The sequence below is a fragment of the Cottoperca gobio genome, chromosome 20 (assembly GCF_900634415.1).
Source record: "Cottoperca gobio chromosome 20, fCotGob3.1, whole genome shotgun sequence".
Classification (NCBI taxonomy): domain Eukaryota; kingdom Metazoa; phylum Chordata; class Actinopteri; order Perciformes; family Bovichtidae; genus Cottoperca; species Cottoperca gobio.
Window position 1 is genome coordinate 16,875,066 of NC_041374.1, and position 14,889 is coordinate 16,889,954.

Sequence of the window (14,889 nt, forward strand, 5' to 3'; positions counted from 1 at the left end):
TGTATCAACTGATCTCACACAAAAAAGCCATTTAATAGCAATTCAACAACCGCATTCTGATTCCAGTGGTTTAGCTCTGTAGAAATGTTACCAACTGTTTTCAGGAGGAGAAAAAGAAGGAGCTTTTTGAAGAGAAGGTGACCCCAGAGCAGCCAGGGAGCATAGGCATTTTGCTTTTGGTCAACCTATCACTCACTATTCTGAAGTGTTCACAGTAATAGAAAAAAACATTTGGAGATATAAAAGGACTGAATCAGCAGGTGCACTTTTTACAAATACTTTGAGTTTTTGGCGACAAATGTAAGTTTATGTTTCTACATTATCTTATAATGGAATAATAATACAATACATTATAATATCCTGGTGAGGTAATTTGTTTAAATACAGTCTCAAATTGCTCGTATGGTGAAAACTGCTATAAAATTTAAAGGAGTTAAGAATATTAATCTCTCCAGTCACTTTATGAGCAGTCTGTTATCAGACAGAAAAAAAGTGTCCAGCCCTTTTCATACCCTCTGCTCCCATTCTAGCTTTTACCATCTGCTTGAAGATTCAGGGCTCCTCAGTGTAACTTAAATTGCTATAAGTAGCCTACACTTTCATATCTAGGGCAGTTAAACCTCTCAACACCAGGAGGTAGAATGTGTTGTTGACCGCAGACTTACGGAGAGGAGAGGTTTCAGAGTATACATGTGTAGGAATTAGCATTTTATTTTCAAAGTTTGGCTGCTTCTTATACATATGTGTATATAATTGTTTGTGTAATTCTAATTAATTATTTTGTAATTGTGTACTCATAGTAGGGGTAACACCATATACAATATACAACAGTATGTAGGATAATGCCAATATCCACACAGGCAAGTTATGCCTCAATGTACTCAATTACAGAAGAGACAAAATAATTTTCATCACTTTAAAGTACCAGCACACCCACACAGATGGTTTTATTCTGGCTGATTAACATCAGGTTAAACTAAGCTCCACGTTCCAATAAGAATTTAAAAGGTGTAATTTGTAGGTGAAACAAAGCTAATAGGCGAGTGGTGGATGTGTCAAACACAGTGTGTACACACACATTCCTGAGAAGAGCTCTAATCATGTAACTTAATTGAAATCACCTGTGCGGGTGTAACATGGTCGCTCAGGGCGTGTTTTGTCCATTTATATATGCTTTCTCAAGTTGCATTATATTGCATTTTTTCATATAATGTATGTGTCATACACACAGCCCAGGCTGTGTGAAACGGCAATCCCTATTCTAAAACGAAATGATTGACTATTTTGTAAATGAGACTATTTCTTTGTGTTTTACAATGGACTTTCAGAAATCTTAATATTCATCCATCCATCCATCCATTGCTTCACACTCGGCTGCGAACCAATCCAGTGACTGCTGAAGGTCACAGACCGATGATGCCATCAGGACCACATCATCTGCAAAGAGCAGCGATGAGATATTCAGGCCACCGAACTGCAACCCCTCTCCTCCACGACTACGCCTCGATATCCTGTCAATGAAAATCACAAACAGGATTGGTGATAAAGCGCAGCCCTGGCGGAGGCCAAAATCCACTGGGACCGAGTCCGACTTACTGCCGAGTCCAGACACAACTCTCGCTTTGGGCGTACAGGGATTGGATGGCCCTCAGAAGTGACCCCCTCACCCCATACTCCCGCAGCACCTCCCACAGCATCACCTGGGGGACCCAGTCATACGCCTTCTCCAAATCCACAAAACACATGTAGACCAGATGGGCGTACTCCCAGACCCCCTCCAGGATCCTTGCGAGAGTGAAGAGTTGGTCCGTTGTTCCACGACCAGGACGGAATCCGCATTGTTTCTCTTCAATCAGAGGTTTGACTAATTGGCCAAACCCTCCTTTCCAGCACCTTGGAGTAGACTTTACTAGCGAGGCTGAGAAGTGTGATACCCCTGTAGTTGGCACACACTCTTTTTGAATAGGGGAACCACCACCCCGGTCTGCCACCCCCTAGGTACTGTTCCAGACTTCCACGCAATGTTGATGAGGCGTGTCAACCATGACAGCCCCTCAACAGCCAAAGCTTACAGCATTTCTGGACGGATCTCATCAAGTTGTTTGACTACCTCAGTGACCTCTATCAGGGAAATTGACAATGGTCCCCCATCAGCTTCAAGCTCTGCTTCTACAATCGAGGGCTTGTTAGTCGGATTCAGGAGTTCCTCAAAGTGCTCCTTCCACCACCCGATAACCTTCTCAGTTGAAGTCAGCAGGGTCCCACCCTTGCTGTACACAGCTTGGATGGTTCCCCGCTTCTTTTGTTATCTTGAGATATCCTCTGAGTCACACACACACCGAGAAACTAAACCTCCGTGCCCTTGGAAACATTGCAATGACTGTTTCTAAACAATCACTGCATGAATTTATCTGTTATATTTCTGCTTTATTATTTTTAAGTATTATTTATGCATATGCAAGAAATACCCGATAGTAATTTGCAATAGTAAGGAGCTCTTAATTGCAAATGCAAGAACTCAGCAGTGGTGCACTTCTACTCACTGTTCCACATACCTCTCTAAATAAGGACATACACACACCTACACACCTCTGTGCTGCTGATTTCTTCTGCCAACCATATGTGTACTAATATGCAGCTTGCACACCTGTGAGACCGCCACAGCCTACCAATCAACTCTCAATTGTAGAATTTTCTATTGTTTCAGAACGTTTTACAAAACTGAATTAAATAAAGAAAGGGGAAACATTTCTTTAGCCACTGGATGGCACAAGGGAATTTTAACCAGTCACACTCAGTGAGGCTCACACATAACCGCCATCAAGTTTAAAAATTCCTAAAGCCCTGCACTCAGGCTAACATGCACGATAACTCATAATTAAAGAGGCAGATTAACATGACTCATTTGCTGAGCACATTCATGCTTATTCCACACCCTCAATACAATAAAGTAGTGTGTCAGCTGGGCTAGCTGGCCACACACATGTAGAAAAATAGAAACATACTGCAAATGCTTAGCAGGTTAGCTTGCTGCATATCATACAAGTTATATATAATTCAACTATGCTCGCCAAGGAAATTAGATTCAAAAAGAAGTTTAAACTGAACGCAGATGCTGTGCCTATAATAGCCTACTGCCGAGACCCCAGCCAGCACAAGCCACCACGCCAATTCAAACAAGTGTGTTGATGCAGAGTCCTCCACTAGAGACGACGAAATGCATTCGCCAAAAGGGAGGAAGCGAAGGTAAGCTGTGCTACTGTTTAATTAATTTATTGTTGCAAGCATAAAGCCATAATCGGTCTAGGCCTACTGTATGTAACGAGTTTACCCTAGGCCCTAGCCGATATGTTGGTCATTCCAGAATTGGAGGACAATACAAAATATGCAATATCCAGAAAAAAGGCCAATATTTACGTCATCTTAATTTCATACTATTTATATGCCTGTGTTTCACGACAGGCTTGTAAGCCGCTCATAAGCCTGTTATGGTCGTACGGAGGTCGGATCTACCTAGTAGCAACTTTTTACCCGTTTCACGTAAAGTTACGACATTGTAACTTCCGTGAAAATCTGTGTTCCGGCTACTACAGGCAGCCGTAAGACAGTCAGTAGGCAGACTATACTTTATCAAACAGCGCTGTCCTCCGGTCTGTTTGTTAGCTAATAGCAAATGCTTTAGATACAGCTCGTAATATATGACGTTTGACATCAGACACAACGATAGAACCTCAACTGCAGAAACTCTGAGAAATAATCAAGTTATCAAGCTTTACAGACGTCGACTGTGTAAACTAAACAGGTAAACTAGACGATCACTGGAGAGCATGGCAGGAAAACACAAGACAATCTGGCAGGGAACAAGTGGGAGAGACCTGGTATATATATCCTCTGAGAGAACTAATGAGGGAATGAGAAGCAGGTGAGGAGATGGGCTGTGGAAACCAGGTGAGGGGAATAAGTAGATTGCAGGCAGTGAGGATGAACCAGGATCTGAAATTATAAGAGAATTACTGACAAGGTAAAACTAAATGAAAACAAACTAATAGTGGGTGGAACACGTGACAATATATTGAGAAGTTCTATGAAATATAGTTAAATGTATATACCTGTCTATGTTCTGTTGCCGCACAGGATCTCCGCCAAATCCAGGATCACCGTCACCGTCACCATCATCCGCATGTTCGCTCCCGTCTGTGTCTCCATCTTGAATACTGTGTCTCGAGCTGCTCTGTTTCCACCACGTTAAACTCGCCCGCATGATCTAAATCCACGACACCGGCATCCTCTTCAATAAACTCCTCTTCTTGAAGGTGCAACGAGTCTGTTGACGACTCACTGTCACTCGATTCTGTCGAAATATCCGAGCCAGAGTCCGACATCGCCACGTCTGCCGTGCAGGCTGTGTATTCAACTGGTGGACTGTGTTCTACTTGTGACGTCAGAACACGGCGTCGGCTGTTTCCGGTAGCAGCGATGTCGACATCGGTGGTCGACATACTAAATCGTGATTTATTAAATACTGCGGGCATTGTGTCATTATTAACACATTATTTTACACCACAAATAGCATTTACTATCATCGGTAGAATTTCATGTTTATCATTTCGTAGGCCCTTTAAGATCACCTAAAATCAAAATAACAAAACTTAACCATATAACAACTAAGCAAAGAAAATTATGTATCACATACATTAAAACACAGAATAGGCACAGAGAATAGACCAGGGTTTGGCAACCTCTAGTATCATAAGTGCCAATTTTCCCCCTCTTCCACCAAATCATTTTTTTCTGGAGCTGCAAAACATATTTAATAACAGTTTATAGGTTATAAGACTTCATCTATTTCTTAAAAAGTATATTTACCCTGCTCCACTTTCAGCAGCAGTTTAGAAATCGCTCTTCATGGTGCATCTCCAGCTTGGTACTTTTCAGTAAATGCTTTGTGTTTGTTCTTGAAATCTCTTTCAACATTACATTTTTAGTTGTTTGCTAATTTCTCGCCACATATCAAGCACACAGGTAAGCCAGCATCGCTGGCAGTGAAAGCAAATGTATCTGTATTTTCTTTTTTTGGTTCTATCCATGGTTAGGTTACCGAGTTAGCAGGGAAGCAGGCGCTGCGCCAGTAGACTCATATTTCAGTGGACGAAATATTTTAAAAACACATTTCTATTTCAGTGTCACAATATCACCTGGAACTCCAAGATAAGGGGCGTTCCCTTAGAAAGATTGTCCACTGTGCAACAAAAAATGCATACAAATAAATGTTATTTATTTCCATGTTTTTTTTGTCAAAGCCACTGTTGCAGACCCCTGGAATAGACCATAGTGGTCTGTTTACAGGTGTCTGAGGATGCCGGCCTAGTTCCCAGTATAAGGATAAACAATTGCCTCATTTAACAAAGGGCAGAGGGTCCCATTTTTCCAGTCTGTTGATGTCCACAAAAAAAATGCAGAAATACTTTTCACTCAATTCTATTGTTAGACCGAATGGTTAAATGTTGAAAGTCCTCTTTCAAATTGAGAGGTGGGGAGGATGGTGTCGCTCCCCGTGCTTGGCCAGAGGTTTCTAAAGAGTCACCAATTTATTCACGGGTCAGATTATCAATAACACCCTGATAGAACTGCAGCCTTATTTTTTTTTTTCTTTCGTGGGTTGAACAACACCTTTGAACTGGCCCTTTGCAATCCTTTGCTCAACCTTGTCACGCTTTCATCACTCTCAGAACATCTCATGTCTGCTGGATGCGACAGCTTGCGTCAACAACAGCCCTGTCACGTACCACATCCTTCATGAACGCCAAGTCACTGAAGAACCCTGCTGAAGCAAGATGTTTTAGCAGGCATGTAGCTCCCTCCGGTAATGAACACGAGGCCGAGGTCTTGTTTTAAAATACGGGGTTTTATTTCCATCCTTAACATCCTAGTCAACCCGTGAGAACTGGGTTAAAACAGAAAACATAGAAGTGAACAATAATAAATATGTATGCATATGAAATAGATATCAATGCCGCTAAATCACACAAACGGCACAGATCTAACACTTAGCACATAGCACAAGCTAACACATACAATCATGGAGCACGTGGCATGTAGCATTCATCTACATACATAACATTCAAACTCAAATGCTGTTGCCCAAACATTATACAAACATACCTCGTAGGCTGCTTGTCATCTAGGAGGGGCTGATGTCTTAAACTGCATTTATTGAGCTTTATACTCGAAGAGATCGCAAGCTCACGCTGTGCTGCACTTCGCCTCTATGAACTTGTACCTTAAAGGTAGGAACCAAAATTAAAGTACAATACAACTACATAAACAGGGAAAACTTGAAGACAGTTACAAAGCACCTGCATTTAACCCTCTCCACATTTGAGCACGATGATGCATCATTACTTCCTGTTTTAAATTGGTGAGTACACAGGACACTGTGCACGTGTCCAGTAATGAGGAAGATAAATGGAACTTCAGCCACATAACACAACTGTTCGTCATCTTACGTTTAAATTTATAATTTTTTTAATGATTTATTAGAATTACTAGAACTTTTTGTATGTATGTATATATGTACATATATATATATATATATATATATATATGTACATACATATACATATATATATAAAACACAAACAAGATTGGTGATAAAGTGCAGCCCTGTCGAAGGCCAACATTCAGGGGAAACGAGTCCGACTTACTGCCGAGTATCCGGACACAACTCTCGCTTTGGGCGTACAGGGATTGGATGGCCCTCAAAAGTGACCCCCTCACCCCATACTCCCGCAACACCTCCCACAGTATCACCCGGGGGACCCGGTCATACGCCTTCTCCAGATCCACAAAACACATGTAGACCTGATGGGCGTACTCCCAGGCCCCCTCCAGGATCCTTGCAAGAGTAAAGAGTTGGTCTGTTGTTCCACGACCAGGACGGAATCCGCATTGTTCCTCTTCAATCAGAGGTTCGACTATTGGCCGAACCCTCCTTTCCAGTACCTTGGAGTAGACTTTACCAGGGAGGCTGAGAAGTGTGATACCCCTGTAGTTGGCACACACTCTCTGGTCCCCCTTTTTAAATAGGGGAACCACCACCCGGTCTGCCAACCCCTAGGCACTGTCCCAGACTTCCACGCAATGTTGACGAGGCGTGTCAACCAAGACAGCCCCTCAACACCCAAAGCCTTCAGCATTTCTGGACGGATCTCATCAACCCCTGCGGCTTTGCCACTGTGGAGTTGTTTGACTACCTCAGTGACTTCCATCAGGGAAATTGACGATGATCCCCCATCAGCTTCCAGCTCTGCCTCAACCATAGAGGGCGTGTTAGTCAGATTCAGGAGTTCCTCAAAGTGCTCCTTCCACTGGCCGATAACCTTCTCAGTTGAAGTCAGCAGGGTCCCACCCTTGCTGTACACAGCTTAGATGGTTCCTCGCTTCCCCCTCCTGAGATGCAGGATGGTTTTCCAGAAGCACCTTGGTGCCGACCGAAAGTCCTTCTCCATAGTTTCTCCGAACTTCTCCCACACCCGCTGCTTTGCCTCTGACACGGCAGAAGCTGCCACCCTTCTAGTCCTTCCATACCCTGCAACTGTTTCCGGAGTCCTCCCGGATAACATAACCCGGAAGGACTCCTTCTTCAGTCGGACGGCTTCCCTGACCACCGGGGTCCACCACGGTGTTCGAGGGTTACGGCCCCTTGAGGCACCTAAGACCTTGAGACCACAGCTCATCACCGCAGCTTCAGCAATAGAGGTTTTGAACATCGCCCACTCAGGTTCAATGCCCCCAACCTCCACAGGGATAGCTGAAAAGCTCCGCCAGGAGGTGTGAGTTAAAGATCCCCAGGACAGGGGCTTCCTCCAGACGTTCCCAGTTCACCCGCACTACCCGTTTGGGTTTACCAGGTCTGTCCAGAGTCTTCCCCCACCCCTTGATCCAACTCACCACCAGATGGTGATCAGTCGACAGCTCCGCCCCTCTCTTCACCCGAGTGTCCAAAACATGCGGCCTCAGATCAGATGATACGATTACAAAATCGATCATTGACCTTTGGCCTAGGGTGCTCTGGTACCACGTGCACTTATGAGCATCCTTATGTTCGAACATGATGTTTGTTATGGCCATTCCATGACTAGCACAGAAGTCCAACAACAAACAACCGTTCGGGTTTAGATCAAGGAAGCCCTTCCTCCCAATCACGCCTCTCCAGGTGTCTCCATCGTTTCCCACGTGTGCGTTGAAGTCTCCCAGCAAGACTACGGAGTCTTCTACTGGAGCGCCCTGCAGGGCTCCATTCAGGGTCTCCAAGAAGGCTGAATACTCAGAACTGCGGTTTGGGGCATAGGCACAAACAACAGTCAGAGTTTTCCCCCCCATAACCCGAAGGCGTAGGGAGGCGACCCTCTCGTCCACCGGGATAAACTCCAACGTAGCGGCGCTCAGCCCACCCCGGCCCGACGCCTCACACCTTGGGCAACTCCGGAGAAGAATAGAGTCCAACCCCTATCCAGGAGTACGGTTCCAGAGCCAAGACTGTGCGTGGAGGTAAGCCCCACTAGATCCAACTGGTAGCGATCCACCTCCCGCACTAGTTCTGGCTCCTTCCCCCACAGAGAGGTGACGTTCCACGTCCCCAGAGCCAGCCTCTGCTGCCCGGGTCTGGTCCGTCGAGGTCCCTGACCATCACTGCCACCCGTGTGACAGCGCACCCGACCCCAGCGGTTTTTCCCATGAGTGGTGGGCCCACAGGATGGATGGATGGGAGGCACCACGTAGCTTCTTCGGGCTGTGCCCGACCGGGCTCCATGGCAAACCCGGCCACCAGGCTCTCGCTGTCGGGCCCTCCCTCTGGGCCTGGCTCCAGACGGGGGCCCCGGGCTTCCTCCGGGCAGGGTCTCTCCTTTCCTTTCCCTTTCTTTCATGAAGTCGTTTGTGAACCATTCTTAGTCTGGCCCCTCGCCTGAGACCAATTTGCCTTGGGAGACCCTACCAGGAGCACTAGGCTCCAGACAACACAGCTCTCAGGTTCATAGGGACACACAAACCTCTCCACCACGATAAGGTGATGGTTCCCAGAGAGGGGGTATATAATAGTTATTTATTAATAAATAAAAATAATATTTATTAATAAATATTATAATATCTCCAAATTGCACAGTTTGTGTACGCCTGGTGTTACTCTTAGAAAAACCTGTCTAATAAATTAAGTTTTTATCCCTTTTTATCTGAAATTTGGTGGTGAACTTGATAGCACTTGGTTCTATGTTTTTAATGTTTTTACCACCTGCCAGCTATACCCATCTTCAGGCATCTTTTTCAACAACAAACTTCAGGCGGAGTGTATTTTCTTCAAATTCAGTATATTCAGGCCACTATTACTCAGTGCCATAAGCACTTGGAGTGATTATTCAATATTTTGCAAGAACAAAAAGAGAGTTATCTTTTGAATGAGACCAAAATCATGCAGCTGGTGCAAATGGTTGAAGAGCAGCTTTCAATTTACTTTGGGTATGTCGTTTGTAGGTATTTTCGGGTAAATTCCCCCACCCCTTAAGACAACTCCATCACGAAATGGATTGCAATGGACTGCAGCTGGTAGAGGACAGGGGGTTAACGGAGGCTTTACACATGGCGTCAAATTACACAACTTTTAAGATATCGTTTATTGTGCAATGAAAGATGTTATGCCAGATTTGAAATTGCACTTTATGTCAAACTGTTGGTCTGTGTTGTCTAAGATAATTGGAGCTAACAAGATAATGGATAATTAGTATTGAGATAAAAGACATGTTGATCAGTTTATAATGCTACTCATTGATTCACCCATCTTCCAAAAACTATTTGAATATTTTGAAACGCTTCTCACAGCAAATATTGATATATGCGATTAATTAATTACAAAGCTTGTAATTCATTAAAAAAAAAAATGTAATGGCTTGACACCCCTAATATATATATATATATACATATATATATATATATATATATATATATATATATATATATATATACTGTATATTCACACAAAAAACGCAGGTGGCCAATAACAATATGATTACTGCAACATTATATACGGGTGATTGAAACCACTTATTCCCAGAGATGTAAGCAAGTTGTACAACATGACAGCAGCAAAGATATGAGGTGCAAGTCTGTCATTTTCAAAATTGATGCAGTTGTGAAGGTTGATGAGAGAGGGTTTAATAGCAGTGGTGACTCTTCTCTGAGGCCTTGTCAGTTCAGCAAAGGCAGCTGTGGTTCAAACGCTTCCAAAACTCAAATGTGCAAATGAAAGCAATTATTTTACAATCTGGCTCATCATATTTGACAGCTATTTTGAAAGATGTTTTTTAGAAATGTTTTTCTTTGGGTAATTTTTTACATCCATTCCATGACACTCACAACATTTGATGGGTGGACAGGTTGGAATCTACAAAGTCAACCAAGATCAGGACATGGACATGTGTTGGCAACACGATATTTGAAATTCATATCAAAATGTCATGGTGAATTACCTGGCTGTAAATTAAGATTTTTTGAGATGGTTCATAGATGGGTTAATACTAGCACATTGCTTTGTAATGAATACATTACGTTATCATTGTTCAAACTTGCATGACTTTAATCTCAGACATGATTTGAAACTATTAACCATCCAACCATGTGAAAATCGTTTTTGATTTTAGGTATGCACATCATTCTCTTGATGTTTTCAACAAAGAGCCTTCAAAGTATTGTCAGTGGCAGCGTCATGATCTCCCAGGACACAGTAATCTCCTGTGAGATGCAATCAGCCTGAAGACGCACTCGGCTACATCAGAAAGACCAGTTGGTAAAAGAGCCCTGAAGCATCTATGTGACAATTATTACTGAGATTACTCTTCAACCTCATATATAAAATACTTCTAATCCCCCTATAGCTGCCGGAAGTCCTGTTTGTTCATTTCATATTATTTTTCACCGCATAAACAAACTTGAAGTGAAAAAGACATGAGTCTTCTGGGACGCACACAGACACTTGTTGTTGTGAGGAGCAGCTTAGGTGGGAAAAGTGAGACTCCTGACTTATTTCCAGATAAGCAAAGACAGACTGAGCACACCAACAGCTCCTTGGTTTCAAGTGTGCATGAGGAATGTGCTGTGTTTTCATTGTTATGGCTCTTTAATCTACTACATTGGATTTGAAATGAAACAGTGACTATGAGGTTGAAGTGCTAATTTTCAGCTTTAAGGGTACTTGAGGGAATTCACATCGGTGATGTATTAACAGTGTGACTGGTAGTCATACAGCAGTCCCCCATTTTAGGACAATGCAGCAAGACATTCAGCCTAATTTCTAATATATTAAATTAGTTTGTAAAAATGGCATAATAAAAAAGAATTAATAATAATTAAACTAATCGGTAGTTGCATCTACGTAAATGCTGACAATCCCAGAATGATAACTAACATAGTGAGTGTCCACTTTTTTTTGTTAATGGTTTAATGACAGTGGTCTATATACATTTGATTTAGTTCAGGCTTGGAAGAAGGATTCAGACCCTTTACTTGACTAAAAGTCCTGCATTCAAAATTGTACTCACATAAAAGTACATAAATTATATCAGCAATATGTACTATTAAAGAGCATTAACGTTTTATGTTATGCTACTATATACTACTCCACTACATTTCAGTGTCTTGTCACATTTCAGATGTCTATGAGTTGTTAGGAGTTCCACAAGAGACATTCTTCCTCTAACCTAGTGATGGCGAGATGAAGCTTCATGAAGCATTGAAGCTTTCCATCCAATTGGTTCGCTCATGGGCCGAAGCTTCATGGTGCTTCATTTGCTCTACTGCGCCATCAAGTGGACAATAAATGTAAAACCGGCAAAGTGTAAGGCTGCAGTGGATTTAAAGTATCTTTGCCCTGAAGATTCTTTGACGCACACATATAAGACAGAATATAATGTTCTATTTAAAAATAAAGATTGATGTTATTACGTGTTATTGAGAAGAGAGTGCCTGGAAAAAAATGTGGGATTTTTACGCCTTAAATGATGGTGCAGTTTAAGATTGGACAGAGAGAAGGGGAACGACATGCAGCAAATAGCAGCAGGTCTGTTTCAAACCCCGGGCCGCTGCAGCAAGCATTTGAATGTGGGTCACCTGCTCTACAAGCTGCGCCACCAGGGATGTGTAATATACACGTTGGATGTACATTATCTTTCTAACAGATTAAGATTTGGTATCTTTACTTGCTCACAAGGAAGATGATGCTGGCGTGCATAACAATTGTTTCGCTAGTTGGCTGGCTCCATAATGATCCAATACAAACACAATACCAACAACTCAACAGCAACAATGCATACTACGACGACAACAACCCACAAATTTGCGGTTCTATAAAGTGTTGATAATGAGGGGGCTCAATTGCGAATAGGCAAATTAAAGAGATGTTCCACTTTTTTTTATGGCCGGGACCAGTCCACATTGTTCCTCCTGAATCGCAGGTCGAAGCGTCCTTTTCCAGCAATCTTGAATGGACTACAAAGCTTGAACCAAAAAGCATAACTCCCAAGCAGACATTTACTTCAATATAAAAACAGGCAACCTGGCAGAATACAAGTAACCTATGGCAAGACAAGAAACAATTCAAAAATGTAAGTGTTAACAAGCTTTTAAGTATTCCATTAAGGTTATGCTATTTTTTTGTTTAAAACATTACGTCCTATGATGTCCTAAGAAGCATTTTGAAAATAATACATTGAATCCCATGAATAAGAAGAGAATATGCAATATGCAATATGATGGAAATAGATGGGTGAAAGGAAGCATGCACAGAGCCAAAAACACAAAATGATTCCAAACATTCACGCACACTTACCTTTGTGCTCAGTTCCATAAAAAGCATCCTCGCCATGGGATTCAACTGATGAGTCATTAATTCCCAGACATCTCTGGTGTACAAGTACCGCCATATGATTTTCACAGTAACCTTTTAATCCTGCCCAGAGGTCCATTCCACATAATGTGATGATGCATTCTTCATCCTCATATAAATAAATCCCCAACTCAACAACTGCTGAACAGAGAACAGCATGATTTAGTAGCTTTGTTGAAGGGCAATAATTAAATCTCCCTGTATCAGCTTGTATAAGTGCTTTTGAAACCTTCACTGATGTTTTTGCCCATTTGGGGGCAGGAGAGAAACTTTAAGTACAACATTGACATATTTACCTTTTAATACATTAGCAACCACTTGCCTATCCAGTCCAACTGGCAAAACAATTATGTCTCCTTTAAGTCTCTTTTGGTCTCCACCAACTACTGAGAAAAATATCTGATTCTTTAGCTGCTAACATATTTGGTGCTAGGCAGGTACAAAGGATACCTTTTACATACACGAGTGTGATCTACTGTTAATATACAAATAAATAATTGTAGCTACTTTAATTATGAGAAACACCTAAACCTGTTATATGATGTTGTTGCCCTGGTTGATGCTGGAATTATCTAGATCTGAACTCATATTGTTTAATTCAAGTGAGTAATACACTGAAGAAACCTGCTACACTAAATAATCAAATAATCACATTAGGTTCTTTTAGCAGGTGCCAATGTCCATTAAGACATAGGGGCCTTCATTTCAATCACAGTGCAAAGCAAACAGTTGGTATTTTTGATGGGAAATTGGTCTTGAAAAAATATAGAATAGACGTCTCAGAAATCAGTTTATGTTTCATTCCTGCGTTATGTTATAAACGCTGCTGTGTTACATTTTAGACATGATGTAATCATTTACATTGTAAATTACAGTAGCAATACGACCTAAATAGCATTTGATTTGTGCGATAAAATAAACTAAATCTTTTTTAAGCTTGAGCATAATTAAAATAAACCCACACAATCTGCCTCCGGCTGCAGAATTGTGGCGATGTGTGTTCACATCATGCCGCTCTACACCATCCAGACAACGATACTGAAAAAAACCACTTGTTGAGCTATAGCTGTCATGCATCATTGGTTTAGCTGTTTATGCATTACTCCCAGGGAGGTGATGGCCTAGTGGTCTAGTTGGTACACTGAACAAAGAACACTGGAAGGCTGTGAGTTCAATCCCAGTGCTGCCATCATTGTGCCCTTGAGCAAGGTACTTAACCCTGAGTTGCTCCAGGGGGACTGTCCCTGTAGTTAGTGCACTGTAAATTGCCCTGGATAAGAGCAATGTAATGTAATTCCGTATGATCTATATTCATATTTTGCACTGTTGCACCCACATGAACCAAAAAACCAAGTTTTCTCCGGCAATGCCCACACTGTGCGGCCACAACCTACAGCGTTGCACTTCTTGTATCACTCGTGTGACTACATTAGGGCCCAGTGATGGAATGTGAATGGTTATTTTAGCTTCTCTGCCACATTTCTCTAAAAAGCGCAATTGTACAGCATAGATGTTTGCAAGTCACAAATTAATCTAAAATCTGTAAAGTCTGAAACAAGACTTTTAAAATGTTGTTTATTCAGGTCAGCCAAAGCATCTGACTGCAGTCCACACCAAAGGTTACAGTAAAGGAATACTAGTCTCAGCTGCAAACAAACAGTGGAACTACCTTGGTGGTCCTGGTTAGTCTTAGCTTCCGGATGATCAAACTTCAGCCACATGGTCAGAGCAGACCAAGACATCCTGCCTCAGTCGCAGGAGGAATATTATTCTGTGAAGTTTCACAGCTCTCTCTTGGTTCTGTGAAACCCAAGCAGTGAAGTCTCTCTCTCTCTCTCTCTCTCTCTCTCTCTCTCTCTCTCTCTCTCTCTCTCTCTCTCTCTCTCTCTCTCTCTCTCTCTATGGCTCTGCTCAACACCACATGCTAATGCTGGAAATATATTAAATGCAAGATAAAA